A 19,021-nucleotide genomic window follows, 5' to 3' on the forward strand; every position below is an offset into this window, starting at 1 on the left:
ACGCCATTCTCCTGCCTCAGCCTCCCGAGTAGCTGGGACTACAGGCACCCGCCACCTCGCCCGGCTAGTTTTTTGTATTTTTTAGTAGAGACGGGGTTTCACCGTGTTAGCCAGGATGGTCTCGATCTCCTGACCTCGTGATCCGCCCGTCTCGGCCTCCCAAAGTGCTGGGATTACAGGCTTGAGCCACCGCGTCCGGCCGACTGGACTTATTCTTAACTTATATAGTGAATTTTATGAACATCTAATCAAGGGAAGTGAAATAAAGAGGAATACTCATAAAGAATTTAAATTATATTCATGTTATCAGTATGTATTTCCACATTTTAAAAAATCTAATTAGCATACTGTTAAAGGTAAAAATAGGCAGATGCCTATTTACACCAATGTTCTAGTATTTTAACTAAAGCTAGATCAGCCTTACAAATATAAAAATAAATAAATTTATTTCTGAAGAAAATGAAGACATCTATACTCAATTCATTCATTTTATTAATCTTAAGTGATTTTTAAGATTTCTTTACAAAGAGATGTGAATATAAAGATTAATTCATTGTTTATGTCCACAATGTAGACATTAAAATCCCTGGATAACCATCAAACCTAATGTTCAGAAGCATTCATTTATTGTATACATATTAAATGTTTGGAATTTAAAATATACAGCATTTCCAAACCATATTATTTTGAGAGTAAAATGTCAAAATTGAACCAAAGTCCTATTTAGAAAGTATTCAAGCTTTTAATGCCAAAAGCCATATTTAAAGAAGTTCTTACCAAATTAAGTTCAACTGCCAGTTTTTTCGTTTTGTTTTTTGAGATGGAGTCTTGCTCTGTCGCCCAGGCTGGAGTGCAATGGCGTGATCTCAGCTCACTGCAGACTCCGCCTCCCAGGTTCGAGCAGTTCTCTGCCTCAGCCTCCCAAGTAGCTGGGATTACAGGTGCGCACCACCACGCCCAGCCAGTTTTTGTATTTTTGGTAGAAACAGGGTTTCACCATCTTGGCCAGGCTGGTTGTGAACTCCTGACCTCGCGACCCACTCGCCTCAGCTTCCCAAAGTGCTGGGATTACAGTTGTGAATCACTGTGCTCCGCCTACCAGTTTTTAAAATGAAATAGCAAAACTATCTGTAAAACTGCTTAAATGAACTAAAGTTATAACAGACTAACTTAAGCTGTTAATGCCGTTATAAACTAATCTTTTCACAAAACACATCAAATAATCATGGGATCAATTAAAATCTCCACAAAATAATAATCTTAATTACTATTTAAATTAATATTTACTTCTTCTAAACTCTATTGCCTCTTACTCAGAGATCTCCAAGAGAAAACTACTATTTACATAGCCAACTTTCAGATTCCCACTTCTCTTAGACCATCAAAATACACATACTGGATTTTAAAAGAGGACACAGGGCCAGATGTGGTGGTTCACGCCTATAATCCCAACAGTTTGGGTGGCCAAGGCAGGCAGATCACTTGAGGTCAGAAGTTTAAGACTAGCCTGGCCATCATGGTGAAACCTCATCTCCACTAAAAATACAAAAATTTACCAGTCATGGTGGTGCGCATTTTTAATCCCAGCTACTTGGGAGGCTGAGGGAGGAGAACTGCTCGATCCCGGAAGGCGGAGACTGCAGTGGGTCAAGATTGTGCCACTGCACTCCAGCCTGGGCAACAGAGCGAGACTCTGTCTCAAAGCAAAGGGACCATAAACAAAAGTTTTTTGCTTTGCTCTACCTATATTGGCAGAGGTTACATTTTATATATGGTCTACTAACCTGAGAATTAATTAACCAAATAAGTTACCAGGTAAAATTTTAGGCGTAATACTTAGTCTTATGAAAACCACACAGTTGGAGTAAAAAACTGTGTGGTTCTGCATTTTTAAACAAAGCTTCTCAACTAATATACTACTGAACTCAAATTTCAGTGATTAGTTTGCAGTCCCTCTAGTGTTCAACTAGGTTAAATTAACAATGGTTAATTTGTTAACCATTATGGTATGGTAAAAGCTGCCACTTATTTGGTAACTACTAACTCTATCCTACATATTAAATAAAAATGAGTTTAATAAGCACAAAAGTATAAAAACAAATTAGCAGCCGGGAGTGGTGGCTCATGCCTGTAATCCCAACACTTTGGGAGGCTGAGGCGGGTGGATAGTTTGAGCCCAGGAGTTCAAGATCAACCTGGACAACATAGTGAAACCCCACCTCTATAAAAAATACAAAAATTAGCCATGTATGGTGGTACATGCCTATAGTCCCAGCTACCCAGGAGGCTGAGGTGAGAGGCTCACCTAAGCCAGGAAGTCTAGGCTGCAGTGAGCCGTGATCGCGCCACTGCACTCCAGCTTGGGTGACAGGGTAAGATCCTGTCTTTAAAAAAAAAAAAAAAAAAAATCAGTAGTATCGAAAATTTCCCTGTAAATCATTTAAGTTAATATTCAGAAAGAATAAATCCAAAACTACTTTACACTGCAAGATTGATCACCAAGCACCTACCACAATGCCTAGTACATATGAACTAACCATAAATATTTGATTATTTTCCGGTTCCCAATTTTCAATATATAATTCTTTTGAACCTTCATTCATTCCTAGTTTATTGGTACTATAAAATTAGGCACAACAAGCACAAATAAAAATTATTCTACAAACAAAAAATCAAATGTGGAAAAGGAAATAAGCTTATTATATATCACGCAGCATGAATCTGGAAAAATAGTCTTTGTTAATCAAATACTCTTGCTTATTCTGTTTATGTGATACTAATAAAAAGTTTAAAAACACTCTGATCAACTGATAATTAAGAGACATCAAACTAATTTTCAAGGGATTAGATCACAATCTCTATTTAAAACAATATGAAAAAGTATTCTTTATTCAAATCCCCATAAGGAGCAAGGGCATAAATATCATAATCATTCTTGCACAGCCAAAGACAGAAAGTAGTTACAAAAGACCACATTTTAAAATGTCCAATGCCCATATATAATTTAATTAAGACTATAATGACAATGCTAGGTGGAAAACAACTCAAATTGTATACAAGTAGAAAGTATAGCCAAAACTATGAAAAGCAAAATTATATTCTTATTTAGCATCTAAAATCATGACGATTTTAATATTTTGACAGTAGAGTTCATTTAAAAATATATGGCTATAAAATGCATTTACACAACAGTTAAATCTAGCTGCTTTTCACACTCACTTCATGTTGTACCATAAAATAAAGACGTAATTTCCATAGTATAGACAAGAATGAAGACAAGCAAATGTAAATGTCTTGTCTGCAATGACATGTCACAGGAAGTGGCATTGTATGAACACTCCATTTCTTATTTTTACTTTCTACACTCAATCCTATGACCTCTACCTCTCCATAGGCGAAGGATAACAGAAGAATGATAGATTTATTTCTTCCCAGCCTCTGTTCCATTTTGGATATGTGAGGGTGAACAGAAGGGAGTAATCCAAAATCCGTGACCTATATTGCAATGCCAGCTGAGCTATGTTCACAAACTGAAAAGAGAATAAGAGATGGCTCCTGGCCAAGAAAGTCTGACTCACTAATGATACAAGTACTCTTTGAGCATCTTCTGGAAAACATGGTGGCATTTCAGGTGTTGCCAAACCAAAATTTCAACTAATATATGGAATTCAAGCAACTCCAGGTATGTGTGTGAGTGTGTTTGCAAGCATCGTTGGAGGAGATATATCTTGTTTAACATGTACCTTGTTAATAATCTTTGAAATATGCCACTTTAAAATCATACAACTTGCAATGTACTAACTTGCTATCTTAAATATTTAGAAAGGAGATGCAACCCAAAGGCTGTTTTGATAAACAACTCAGCAAAATATGTACACTGTCACTATAAACTATTAAAGATTTCATTGAAAATGTTTGCCTAAATCGTACAATCTCATTTTATCATGTAGTCTGTTACCATGACACTTACAGAAGCTAGTAATTAACTCAGGATTCCAGAGTGAAAGATAGAAAACTCAATGAAAGCCACTGTCAATTTGATTCTATAGTGAAACATTCAGGACTTTCTCAGAGAAAGCCTCAGCTAAGCAATATTACTCGTCATTGCCATGCAGCAAATATCAACTCCAGTGTTGGAATGGCAATTTATAACTTACGTAAGACAGTCAATGTCATTCAATCCATGATGTATTTATAAGTTAATGTATTTATAAGGATTCTGACACATAAATATTATTAAGCACTTTAACCTAACAAATAGTGCTCTTCCATAGCCATCTGTTCTACGGGACAATTACAAAATATGATTTTGTTCAAATGCTCAAACTACTTGCTATCTACAATACTAATAAAAATAACATATGGAGAATTATTCAATTTTTAAAAAAAACTTTTTAAATTTCCATTTAAAAAATTCAACTACAGACTATAAAATAAGATACTGCAGGCCTGGCATGATGGCTCACGCCTGTAATCCCAGCACTTTGGGAGGCCAGGTTGGGCAGATCACCTTGAGGTCAGGAGTTCAGAACCAGCCAAACACGGCAAAACTCAGTCTTTACTAAAAATACAAAATTAGCTGAGCATGGTGGTACGTGCCTGTAGTCCTAGCGGCTCAGGAGGCTGAGGCAGGATAATCGCCTGAACCCGGGAGGCGGAGGTTGCAGTGAGCAGAGATCACACCATTGCACTCCAGCCTGGGCGACAAGAGCAAAACTCCATCTCAAAAATAAAATAAAAAATAAGATACTGCAAAAAGAGAAGGAAACTACATCACTGTTTTTTCAAAATGCAGTTAATAAAGAATTCAATGCATCAAGAAAATATTTCAAATGTGGCCACATCCTGTCCTTAAAACAGTATCCTATAACAACATCATGTCATCATGTTTTCCTATGTGTTACAGGACACCAGGGAGTCTTCCCAGCATGCAACGGTGCTAGACTGATAATCTTTACACAAACTTCTATTACATTCATTAAATCTGCTCACTGGCTTATTCAACCAATATGTACCAGGCACTACATTCCAATTTTAGTGTATGTGCTGCCAAAGCAGGCACATGTAACCAGGCATTACGATGGTCCTGGAATTACAATGATGGGCAAAAGTCAGATGCAGTTCCTACCCCCATACAGTTTATAAACTACTGGGAGCTTCTATCTAAGTCCTATTCAAAAACCCTCTAAGATCCCAACTACCTATGAAGCCCAAACTGCTTGGCCTAGTATTTAAGCTCCAACAGGCCCAAATGTTCATTGTCAATCAATTTCTCATGTTTAACTCTTCCCCAATACACATTTCAAAATTCCCTACTCTAGATCCTTGAATGTGCAGTTACACACACATGCTTGCCCTGACATAGCCATATATCCAAATTCTATCTACCCTTTAAGGATATTGTACTCAAAAATCAACTCTTCAAGGCTCAGCCTCTTACATAAAACTCCAGGAATACCATGGGCCCCACATAGGAAACTTTACTTTCTACCCTTTAACAATGCTCTGTGTGTATATGCTATCTCTTCTACTAGGTTCTCGGCTCCTGAAATGTAAAAATGTTTCCGGTTCATTTCTGTATTTTACATAGCACCTAACATAATATAGGCTCAAATAAATGGTGGTAATTTTAAATATAAGAGATCATTTAACAATGGTAATACCTTACCATTTGGGGTTTGTTGTTGTTATTGTTTTGTGTTGTTTTGTTTTTGAGACAGTGTCTCAATCTGTCACCCAGGCTGGAGTGCAGTGGCAAAATCTTGGCTCACTGTAGCCTTGACCTCCCAAGCCTAGCTGATCCTCCCACATCAGCCTCCCAAGTAGCTGGGACTGCAGGCACACACCACCATGCCCAGCTAATTTTTTCATTTTTTGTAGACACGAGGCTTTGCCATGTTGCCCAGGCTGGTCTCCAATACCTAGGATCAAGTGATCCTCTGGCCTCAAGCGATCCTCCCACCTCAGCCTCCGAAAGCGCTGGGATTACAGGCATGAGCCACCAAGCCCAGCACACCTTACATATATAAAGCTTGAAAAGTATTTTTTAAAACATCCTCTCATACACCATTTGACTGTTACGACATAATACTATAATTCTAAATGTGTGGGCAACTGAGCTGAATCAGTACTGACCCCAGGACATCCTATTAAAGTGTTTTTGCTATGTGCTAAGCTAGCACATTGTCTCAACCATACTGGGAATCAAATAGATATCTGTGTATATTGGGACTAATCACTGATACTGCTATATTTAAGTCATTTAATCTTTTTTTTTTTTTTTACAAAATGGTATGTGATTACTGGGGATGAGGGGGTACTTTTAAATTTGTTTCAGGGCTCCAACTGAGTTCTAGCCTTTACCATAGGGATGAGGATAACTGCTCCCAGCCACCTCTGTTACCCAAATCAAGTGCCCCTCTTTGTTATACTCTTCGTGAAACCAATAAATGGCATGACAAATGTTTCCAAAATAGGAGTTATTGTCAACAAATGCTATTTCCTCCCTAAACAATCAGAGTTGTATGTAGTTTGCCCAAGGATGCCAAGGCAGGCAATCTTTTTATTATAAATATCTACTGGGCTACTTTTAAGATAAGCTAAAAAATACAGTGCCTGAAATTTAACTCAGAGTATCTAAATTTTTCTCCTTTAGACTAAATATATTTCAAAGTGAATAACATGCCTTATTAAAAATAGCCAACAGCAAAGCAGCTTACATTTAAACAAGTTCAAGATTACCTGTGAAAAATAAAACAAACTTAATGAAGAAACCTCATGCTGAATAGGTTCACACTTCCCTTATTCAAGCAGTCTTTCCACAAATATTTGCTTTTTTTCTCTTGTGTCAGAAAGCCTTCAAGATTAGCAAAAGTCTTACTTAAGTCCCCCAAGTGCTAGCAAAGTCAAAAATAAAATTTTTAAAAAGGAAAATATTTTGCAAGACATTATATAAATATGAGGAAAAGACTAACAACGACAGATTTATGAATACTCTAACCTTCCTTTTACCATCATATACATACAATCTTTTTCAACACAAAGCCACTTCATCTTTATCTAATTTTTATCTTATTCTTTTTTTTTTTTTTAAATCAAGCCAGTTCTGCTGCGTGATTAACTACAAACTGCAGGGTATTATTCTACCACAATACCCTGGCAACCAGCTCATATTCAGTTACACTATCACAGCACAAAAAAAGGAGAGGGAGAGAGAGAACTAATTGTATGATCATGTGGATATTGTAGAAGCCCTTTAGTTCAATCCTAGATGGGCCTCAAGAGGATAATGCTTATTCTGTTGAACTCACTGCCAAATCCCAATATGAAAGTGCCAGGATCAAAACAAGACCCAATTATACAAAGAGTGCATTTTATCAACGTCGGGTTTTTAAGAAATAGGTATGTGGCCCTCTACTTGTGGAAAATTGTTCAAAAATATTTACACAGATGGAGCTTAAAGAAAATTATGGAACACTTGCTAGCCATAATGATATTCAATGAGAATCCCTTCAGGTAGCATCCGGACAGCAGCTCAGTCATGAAATGCTTAAAGCAACAGAATCCAATTTCATGATGTTCTAGTACTTAAAACAGATTTCGGCCAGGAGCGGTGGCTCACGCCTATAACCTCAGCACTCTGGGAGGCCCAGGAGGGCAGATCACTTCAGGTCAGGAGTTCGAGACAAGCCTGGCCAACATGGTGAAACCCCCATTTCTACTAAAAATACAAAAATTAGCGGGGCATGCTGGCACGCATCTTTAATCCCAGCTACTTGGGAGGCTGAGGCAGGGGAATGGCTTGAACTCCAGAGGCAGAGGTTGCAGTGAGCAGAGATTGTACCACCACACTCCAGCCTGGGCAACAGAGTGAGACTCCATCTCAAAAAAAAAAAACCAACAACAGATGTCTATAGTATCTGGATTTTTTAAGAGGAAAAAAATATTTGTTATTTCTACCATTAATTTTTTTTAACCTTAGGCCTAAAGATACTTATGGCTAAGTATATCAAGTTTTAATTTCCATTTGCTCAGCCACCGTAAAACAATACCAAGTGGAAACCATCTGTAATTACATTTTCAAACAATTATTCACAGAAAGTTAAGCACAGAGATCTATATATCAGTTTAGTCTATTATACTTTAAGCAGATCCAGAGACCATAAAACAACTCAAAGGTAGCCTCCTGCTTCACCAATAGTTTTCCCATTCTTTTGCTATGTATCTCTGATTTTTCAGTATCTGGGCTACGAAAACAGATATCTACAAAGAAAAAATAACAGGGAAAGATAGCAGATATGTAATTCCAGCTTATCAACTACCTCAGTAAGATACAGGAATATCTCATTTCATTGCACTTCACATTATTTCGCTTCACAGATGGTGCACTTTTTACAAATGTAAGGTGTGTAGCAACCCTGTGGTGAGCAAGCCTATCGGCGCCATTTTTCAAAAAGCATGTGCTCAATTCTTGTGTCTCTGACACATTTTGGTAATTCTTGCAATATTTCAAACATTTTCATTATTATAACATCTGTTATGGTGGATCTGTGATCAGTGATCTTTGATATTACTATTATATTGTTCAGGGGCACCACAAACCACACCCGTATAAAACAGCGAACTGAACCAATTGATCACTATTGTATGTGTTCTGACTGCTCCAGGACTGGCTCTTTCCCATCTCTCTTATTCTTCTCAAGCCTATTTGCTAGAAACAATATTAAAATTAGGCCAATTAATAACCCTACAACGGTCACTAAATGTTCAAGGGAAAAGGAAGAACTGCCCATCTCTTACTTTATATCAAAAGTGAGAAATGATTAAGCTTAGTGAAGAAGTCATGTCGAAAGCCAAGATAGGCTGAAAGCTAGTGCTTTTGTGCCAAGAAGCCAAGCTGTGAATGGGAAAAAAAAAAAAAAAAAATCTTGAAGGAAATTACAAGTGCTATTCCAGCGAACACATGAATGATAAGAAAGTGAAACAGGCTTATTGTTGATATGGAGAAAGTCTGGATGATCTGAAAGATCACACCAGCCACAATATTCCCTTAATTGTCAAAGCCTAATCCAGAACAAGGCACAAACTCTCTTCAATTCTACCAAGACTGAGAGAGGTGAGGAAGCAAACCAAGCAGAAGTTGGTTCATGAGGATTAAGGAAAGATTCCATTTCCATTACATAAAGGCACAAGGAGAAGCAGCAAATGCTGATGGAGAAGCTGCAGCTTCTCCATGCAGAATATCTTGCTAAGATCATTAATGAGGTGGCTACACTAAACAACAAGTTTTCTTTATTTTTTTCTTTTCTAGAGACAGGCTCTTACTACTGTGTCACTCAGGTCGGACTGCAGTGGCACTATCACAGCTCACTGTAACCCTGAACTCTTGGGCTCAAGTAATCCTCCTGCCTTAGCCTCCCAAGTAGCTGGAACTACAAGGCGAACAACAACCATGCCCAACTACTGTTTTTCTTTTCTGCAGAGACAGGGTCCCACTGCAGCAGAGGACACTCGTTCATGACCACCAAGATCCATTCCCCACTTCCTCCTTCCTAAGAAAACCCTAGTTTTGGCCGGGCGCGGTGGCTCAAGCCTGTAATCCCAGCACTTTGGGAGGCCGAGACGGGCGGATCACGAGGTCAGGAGTTCGAGACCATCCTGGCTAACACGGTGAAACCCCGTCTCTACTAAAAAATACAAAAAAAACTAGCCGGGCGAGGTGGTGGGCGCCTGTAGTCCCAGCTACTCGGGAGGCTGAGGCAGGAGAATGGCGTAAAAACCCGGGAGGCGGAGCTTGCAATGAGCTGAGATCCGGCCACTGCACTCCAGCCTGGGCGACACAGCGAGACTCCGTCTCAAAAAAAAAAAAAAAAAAAAAAAAGAAAACCCTAGTTTTATTTTAGGGAATTTTTATTTCATCCCCTATATAAAATAATGTGAAGAGTACGACCAACCTAATGCCATTTATACACGTCAACAGTGAATTTGTTCATAAGCAGAAGGTGTTATTCTCTATAAATGTGCAGTTGTACTCCACTGAATTTTAATGTTCTAAAATGTAACTCTTTCTCGAATTATTTAGGCCCTAAATTCTACCAATATTTAAACCTTTTCTTCGATTTTCCACATTCAGATTCTTACCTCACCTTCCCTAAGAAATAAAACTAAGAAAATATTTTACTAAGAAAAAAAACACCCTTTACCTGTATCACTACGCCATCTTAATGTTCAACAATCTCTTTTTTTTAAATTTTTTTTTTTTAACAGAGATGGGATCTCACTATGTTTCCCAGGCTGGTCTCAAAGTTCTGGACTCAAGTGATCCTCCCTCCTCAGCCTCCCAAAGTGCTGGGATTACAGGCATGAGCCATCGCACCAGGCCACAACAACCTCTTCTAAATCTTAAGGTTTTCTAAGAAAGTACAAGCTTTTGAAATAAAATATACACAAACGGTGAGGGGGGGATCAAACATGGCTACACTTAAAAATGTTAGATAAACACTTACCTACAAGACACGATATATTAATCATAAAAATTACTCACATTTCAAAAAAGAATATAATATACCAAATAACAGTTAATCTAGTGTTAAGACAATTTTCAACCGTATTTGTTCCAATGGTGACTCTAACACCTCATTTAAGGGGATTTTACTCAGGTTGACTTTATATAAGTAGGTGATTTCATATCAACACAAAACGTTAGGTAGATCGTAATAACTACACTTCCCAATGAACTGAAAATTATAATTTTTCTTACCAATTGCTTAATTTTCACATCATTAGAACATAAGCCCTTTACATGCTATTTCACCACAATCTCAGTATAAATGTCTCATTTTTCATAGAAAAAAACTAATTACACGGTTCAGCAAGTTGCCTGTGGTAACACATCGATTTTACTTACACTCAAAAGTTAGACTTAGCTTGTTCTCTCAATTTCAAGCATATTTACCTTAATAATTTTATCTAATTCACTAGATCTTTTTCAATTCTTTGTCTGAAAGAACTGAGATTATCTTACCATAATTCTACAATATGAATGTATTATTTACCAAAGTCTTAATGAGTATGCTATTTTTTCTTTAAAGTATATAATTACATATTAAGTCTAACATTTAATAAGTAGGCACTAGAACCATTCAGATAACCATCACACAATGAAAAACTTAGGACTTTATAGCTTTGGCAAACTCATTCTTTCAAATACAACAGAAAAACAGAACAGTAATATAATTATTAAAAGAATCAGGAAATTTACATCAAAACTTGAATAATTCAGATCCAAGAAAAATAAAAGTATACTTTATAAACTACTTAGACCTACCTACCATTTACCACTGGATATGTGTTTGTCCTGAAAGTACTTGTTTCTCATGAAATACAAATATGTTTTTCACTATTATCCACAAAATAATGACAAATATGAAAGGGAAAGTAGCTGAGGATGATGGCTCACACCTGTAATCCCAGCACTCTGGGAGGCCAAGGCAGGAGGATCACTTGAGGTCAGGAGTTCAAGACCAGCCTGGCCAACATGCAGCCCTACTCAAAAACAAAATACAAAAAATTAGCTGTGCATGGTGACAAGCACCTATAGTCCCAGCTACTTGGGAGGCTGAGGCAGGAGAATCACTTGAACCAGGGAGGCGGAGGCTGCCATGAGCCGAGATAACACCACTGCACTCCAGCCTGGGCAACAAAGTGAGGCTCCATCTCAACAACAACAACAAAAAAGTAAAGTGAAACTTACTTTTCAGCTGCACTGTGATACCAATCTAAAACACTACAAATCTACAATGCTGTTGTAAAATGGTATCATTCCTGTTATCAAAATCACCAGAATTCTACACTTGAAAAATAAATAAATCAAAGTACTATTAATATGACTCCTTTCCAATTCAGTCAGTGATTAATTTCAATGACTCACAAATTCAACACCATTAAAGAAAAAAGATATAAAAACAGAGTGAAAATGAGTCAAAGATCAGATTTTCTCCTTGAAAGAAATTTTCAAAATGAATGACATTTTACCAAGAGATAATTTCATTCCTGTCAATTTTATATCTAAAATAGTCATTATTTTTACAGAAAGCAACTTTTTAATTTCAACTGATAAATTCATATATAATATTGATGAAATTATTTTTACCATTTAGTTAAGGATAACCAGAAACCATTAAAAATCAATTGAAAGTTCACAGACTCTAAGATACACAGTAATATATTCCTACATACTTTATTGTCTATGATTTTGGAAAATTCAATGTCAACACTTCTCTTTTTAGGTATGCTAAGCAACAGGGGCTATTCATTTTCAGAGCGTGACACTGCCATTATAATTTGCCTTTGGCATATCTTCAATATTTTTATTCTCTTCTCCTCTTGAACTCTGCTGTGACTTAAGAATGCAGTCTTCATCTGATTTCAACTGATTTTCTAAAAGCAGGTGATTCCTGAAGTTTTCAGTTGGTTTAAACAGGCTCAAAATTAGGCTCTTTTGAGGAAAGAGATATTCACACAATCTCCAAGTTTCATCCCAAATTTACTTAACAATTACAAAAGGAAAGGATATCTTTACACTGGAGAAATCTGGCAGACACAACCTTAATCAAGTGATCAAGCTCAGTACCATCAATATTGAGACAAACTGACATGACATGTTTCTGATGTGATGCCATGGAAAGTACACATCATCTACTCAATATTCTTGCCGAAAATGTTTATCCTGACTCTAACTGTAAGAAAACAATTAGACAAATTCAAAATGTGGAATATTTTACAGGACAACTAAACTGCTCCCTTCAAACAACATCAATATCATTGATTCCCAAGACAACTTCAGGAATATTCTAAATGAGAGGCCATCTAAAAATGTGTGATCCTGATTGTATTCTGCATCAAAGAGAGAAAACTATAAAAGGTATTGCTGGGACAACTGGGGAATTTGAATAGGGACTGAATATTAGATAATTTAATTATATAGACATTAAATTTATTGAGCACGACAAAAGTGCTCTGGTTATGTAAGAAAGTGTTTCACTTCAATGCTGAAGTATTTAGGGGCAAAGGTCCATGAAGTCTGAAAACTACCTTCAAATAGTTTATGTGGCAAAACAGGCATATGCATATAAGTGTGCAAATATATTTATTTAAAAATAAAAAGCTAGGAGGAGTGGAGAAGTTAGGTTCTTGCTTGGAGTTATCTAAACAAAGGTTTTATCAATCCCACCATTTGGAATTGTAGACTGTAATCTATAGATACAGATTATAAAACTAAAAAAATTCAGCCTTCCCACACTCCTACAAAATGCCCAGTTGCAATCAGTTCAATAAACAATAGTACTAGTACCTTAAATTATCTTACGCCGTGGTCACTGTCAGAAAACAGATCCATTTTTTCAGGCTCTCTTATGTCTAATGTTTTTACAATCGCCCACACCTCCTGGCATAGGTGGCAGCACTCTCAAAAACAGAAAAAGCTATATTTATGTCTCTAAATTCACAGCAAAGGGTAATAACTGCCAATCTACCCATGCACTGACAATAAAACCAATTGAGAAGACTTCTGATACTGTTATAGGGATGATCATTTTTAGAGTTGTACAGATGTATTCTTAATTTATATTTGTCTAATAATCAAAAATAGAGACAACACAAATTTTAAAATTGTAGACAGACCGGGCGCGGTGGCTCAAGCCTGTAATCCCAGCACTTTGGGAGGCCGAGGCGGGCGGATCACAAGGTCAGGAGATCGAGACCATCCTGGCTAACACGGTGAAACCCCGTCTCTACTAAAAACACAAAAAAAGTAGCCGGGCGAGGTGGCGGGCGCCTGTAGTCCCAGCTACTCAGGAGGCTGAGGCAGGAGAATGGCGTAAACCCAGGAGGCGGAGCTTGCAGTGAGCTGAGATCGCGCCACTGCACTCCAGCCTGGGGGACAGAGCAAGACTCCGTCTCAAAAAAAAAAAAAAAAAAAAAAAAAAAAATTGTAGACAGTCCATATTTAGTGCTAAATATTTTTGGTAGAAAATATACCAAAAAAATTGGCTATTTCTACCCCCTTGGGAATTAAAACCAGAAATGATATGCCTTATTTTAACTAGGCTTCAATATCCTCACATTATCAAATCATTAAAAATTTTCACAATTTGATTATAAGTCAATCTTCTGGAAGTGCAATACTGCACACTACATTAGAACCTCATAAAATAGGTTTCATTAACTAATTCAACAAACATTTTAAGCACATACTAGGCTGAATCTGATACTTCTCCTTCTGGAACAGAGATCTATAATGCTTTGGGGCAAGCAATCAGCAGTTCTGTGCTTGCTCTCTGTACTATTTTGGGTTTTCCAGATTGCATGTGTTTCCCACCACTAACTAACAGGCAGTGAACTGGCCAGAATATTGTGTTTATTTAAAAAGTATTTGTTGCCAGGTGCAGTGGCTCACACCTGTAATCCCAGCACTTTGGGAGGCTGAGGCGGGCGGATCGCTTGCGGTCAGGAGTTTGAGATGCCTGGCCAACATGGTGAAACTCCATCTCTACTAAAAATACAAAAATTATCCGGGCATGGTGGCACACACCTGCAATCTCAGCTACTCAGGAGGTTGAGGCAGGAGAATTGCTTGAACCTGGGAGGCAGAGGTTGCAGTGAGCCAAGATTGCACACTGCACTCCAGCCTGGGCAACAGAGCAAGACTCCGTCTAAAGAAATAAAAAAAAAAAAGGTAAGAAGTATTTGTTTGGTAGATGAGGAGAAGTCCATTCAGCACACTGTATTAATCTCTAAAACTTAAATTAAAATATAGAATTTAGTCAAGCCAAAACAGCAAAGGTATAATAAAAGTGTTAAAGACTAATTATTAATATGAATTATAGTATATAATCATTAGTATTTTTAATTTAAATAAATCTGTATCCTGAACAGAATATTTAAGTTTATATTCTAATTTAGAATTTTAAAATCACAATATTATGGTTTCCCTGTACACATTAATCCTGTATATTACTAAATTAATCTTCCTAATTGTATCTCTTTCCTGATCAGAAACCTTTAACTCCTCAAAATCTATCAAATTAAGTCCAGATTTCTTATCCTTGGTTCTGTGTACTCCACACTATGACCAACGTACTCAGCCTTTTAGAGGGAAGACTATTTCACTCCTACCCTAAGACCCAGGTAACCTGTTCTTGCCACAATTCATTCGCAGCCTGTAGGTCTTTGCACAGTAGCAGTAGCAATAGTTACAATTATAGATTAACTGCTATATATGCTGCTCTAAGTACTTTTAATTTTTCTTAACCTCATAACCTAATTCACAGTGAAAAAACTGAGGCACAGTTTAAGTTAAATAATTAGATTAAGAATACACAGCTAGTGATCATGCAAGCATTCAAACCCAAGCAATCCGGAGTCCATGCTCTGAATCACTACACCATACATATTAGCAATTCCCCAGACAAGAGCGCAAAAGTGTTTATTCAAGTGACAAGGACAGACTATAAATGTGTTATAGTCTTCTCTCAGACTATTTCACAGATATTTCAAGCAATTAAACAAAAAGTATATCATAAAACTAACTTGTGTGTGTACCCTGTAGGATTATTCTCATTTTATGGGGTACTTTATACATTTAAATGCAAGATGGTTGCTTTGGTATTATATCTCACTGTGAGGTTTCTTGGTAGGACACTTCTTGGAATACACTATGAAGACAAAGGGAAATGCCAAATAACATAACTAAAAAGCAATTTAAGAAACAGTAAAATGTCCCTATTTTTAAAAGTTACAAATAACGGTAATGCCATGCTTAATTTAAGCTGGCTAACAGGATTCTGCTACTATTTATTTATTTATTTATTTATTGAGATGGAGTCTTGCTGTGTTGCCTAGCATGAGTGCTGTGGCATGATCTCAGCTCACCGTAACCTCTGCCTCCCGGTTTCCAGCGATTGTCCTGTCTCAGCCTCCCAGTAGCTGGGATTACAGGCACCCACCACCATGCCCAGATAATTTTTGTTTATTTTTACTAGAGAGAGGGTTTCACTATGTTGGCCAGGCTGGTCTCCAACTCCTGAACTCAGGTGATCCTCCTGCCTAGGCCTCCCAAAGTGCAGGAATTACAGGCATGAGCCACCGTGACCAGCCAGGAAATGCCAAATAACATAACTAAGAAGCAATGTAAGAAACGTAAAATGTCCCTATTTTAAAAATGTTACAAATAATAGTAATCTCATGCTTAACACTGAAGCCTGCTAGCAGGATTCTGCTACTATTTATTTATTCTATTTTTTTGAGACAGGGTCTCACTGTTGCCCAGGATGGAGTACAGTGGCATGATCTCTGCTCACTGCAACCTTGGGCTCCTGGGTTTAAGTGATCCTCCAGCCTCACTCACCCGAGTAGCTGGGATTACAGGCGCAGGTCACCGTACCTGGCTAATTTTTTTTTGTATTTTTTGTAAACACAGGGTTTCACCATGTTAGTCAGGCTGGTCTCGAATTCCTGGCCTCAAGCGATCGGGCCCCCTCAACCTCCCAAAGTGTTGGGATAACCAGCATGAGCCACCATGCCCAGCCTGTAATTTATTTTACCCAAAATAAAATGACTCAACTATATTAGAGAATGAAATAGATTCTAAAATATCCCCACTTTGTATGGCTACCAATTAAAATATTCTCTTTGTATCCTTCAGTTTTTCATGACTGCTATCACATTTCCCCTTATTTGAAACAAAGTTGTCTTTATGACACTTATTTTTCTAATTAAGGCTAGATATGTTCTGTTATTAGGTTGAACCATGTATTACCTTCTTCAACTACTTTTACCTACAAAAATGGACACTTCATATAAATGGATCTAAAAACTTGCTCAAAATTCATATTAAAAAGAACAGACACAGTCAATGAAGTTATAATTATTCCATTACTGTAATACTTTCCCAGTAGAATACAAAATATAAACAGCTTATACCACTTTCAAACTTAAAAGAAAAGTAATCATTCTCAAGAGAAAATGTTCACAATACTACACTAGAAAATTAGAAAAACTGTATGGTACCAGTTTCATTTACACATAAAACATCTAAAACTCTCTCAGACTTCAGTATTTTTATTTCTTTGTTCTCTCCATATGATGATTCTATGTTTTCCTAATTTTCTAATTTAAATGTAGCGCTTCTGGAATTTTTAAAAAATCTAAAAATAATTCAATCTTTGCTTAACTCTTTATCAAAAAATACTGAAGATATTAATCTACACATGCAATCTAAAGCAACTATACCAAAATTTAAATGCCCTATCCCTTTGTTAACTCAGTAACAAAGCCCATGAAAAATAACAATAATTTCATAAGCTATTTCTAAGAACACTGACAATTTTCTTTGTTGGCATACATAAATAATTTTATTCTATGGCATCAATTAAATAAGCCTAATTAGCAGTTGGGTTTGGTTTCCTCATCATTGCAAAATGACATGTACCACACTAACAAAGAGCAGACCAAAAAGCTAAAATGTAAGAGATTAATACAGAGAAACAGAAGATGACAGTCAGAAACAATCATGAAAAATAAGAAAGACACTTTTTAAAAAAGCTTTATACGTCTCTACTACATGGGAAAAAGTTAAAAATATGTTTCCATATTTTAATGGACAAACAAAAATGTTGTGATTATCTTCTAGGCGACATCTTATTTTTAAAATTCTGATAAACAGAATCCAGATGTTCTGAAACTCTAATTTTACCTAAGTTAACTGCTAACTACATAAAACAGGCTTTGGGATGAACATTAAGTTCTGGGATTTTGCTGATTACCCAGCTAAGCAAGCAATGTCACCTAGAATGGGTTCTTATATTTATAAACCAAATACCCTAAAAAACACCAGAATAAAGGTCTGAGCTGAACAGACAAATGGACCATAAAGTAAACAGCTCAATTAGTCCATTGTGGTTTACCGCCCTCTGGCTGCTGTGGCAGGAGATATCACAGATAAAAAATGGTTGCCAAGAAAAACCAGCAAGGTGTCAAGCAAAAGTTGGCAGGAAATCCTTTAGGCAAATGTAAAAGCTTTAGAACAGAGCCTCGAAAATACATTAAAGTTAGCTTTACTCCTTCCTTAAAAAAAAAAAATTAAAAACATCAAGTAACAGAACATTTCAAACACGATCTGAAATTTTTCAGCCACAGATTAACACAATATAGTTTGGAGATAATAAAAGTTGGCTCTAGGAGACTAAGTCAAAAAGAGTTAATACACTAACTGAAGATTAGAATTAGTCTTGCTTTAGAAAATCCCTTGGCATACTAAATAGAAACACTTAGAAAGGTAAAAATTTTTACCAGAAATTCAAAGACAACTGATAAAATTTCCCGCTTATAAAACTGTGGTAAATATATAAAGCAGCTTAGAAAAATGAAATTCTTATATTAATTCAGTTTCCAGATATCAGATGCAATCTGAAGCTAAAAATCAGGCAACACTGGAGCCAATGTTTCCTGGAATCACCAAATTACATGAAAAGCAGAAATAAAAACAAGAGAAAATTTGCTACACCAAATTCAGACCAGATCGCATATATTCATCTTTCCTCAAAATACTATTCAATGTAATCTCACAATTTTGTCCAATTAGGCTCAAAACTAAATTTCTGTATCTCTCCAATTTTCCACCAAACAGTTCAGCTGGCAATGAACCATAACAACCACAGTACAAGGAAAAAAGCAATAACTGTTCAATTCACTGTCTTGTTAGTTACTCACAATTCACTATCATTTTAAAACAGTGGATCTTAGCCTGGTTTCCACCCCACCACACCCAGGAGACACAATACTCTCATTTAATTTAAGCAGTGATTCACAAGGTTCTGATTCTCAGCATAACTGGAAAAGGACAAGAGTTAGGAAAAAAAAAACAGGGATAGGAGGAAGAGGGGTGAGAATGTTCCTTTTGAGAGAGATATCCATGAAACACTTAAAATCTTGCTTTTAGACAAGTCTTGATAATCTGTTTGAA

At 36.7% G+C, this 19,021-nt stretch overlaps 1 protein-coding gene across 1 annotated transcript in view; it reads right to left on the minus strand.

Annotated features, from left to right (window-relative positions):
• The window catches only part of MED13L (mediator complex subunit 13 like), a 314,129-nt gene that overhangs the window by 255,455 nt on the left and 39,653 nt on the right, over positions 1 to 19,021 (minus strand). The gene's annotated exons all lie outside the window — the stretch shown is intronic.

The sequence above is a fragment of the Theropithecus gelada genome, chromosome 11 (assembly GCF_003255815.1).
Source record: "Theropithecus gelada isolate Dixy chromosome 11, Tgel_1.0, whole genome shotgun sequence".
Lineage (NCBI taxonomy): Eukaryota > Metazoa > Chordata > Mammalia > Primates > Cercopithecidae > Theropithecus > Theropithecus gelada.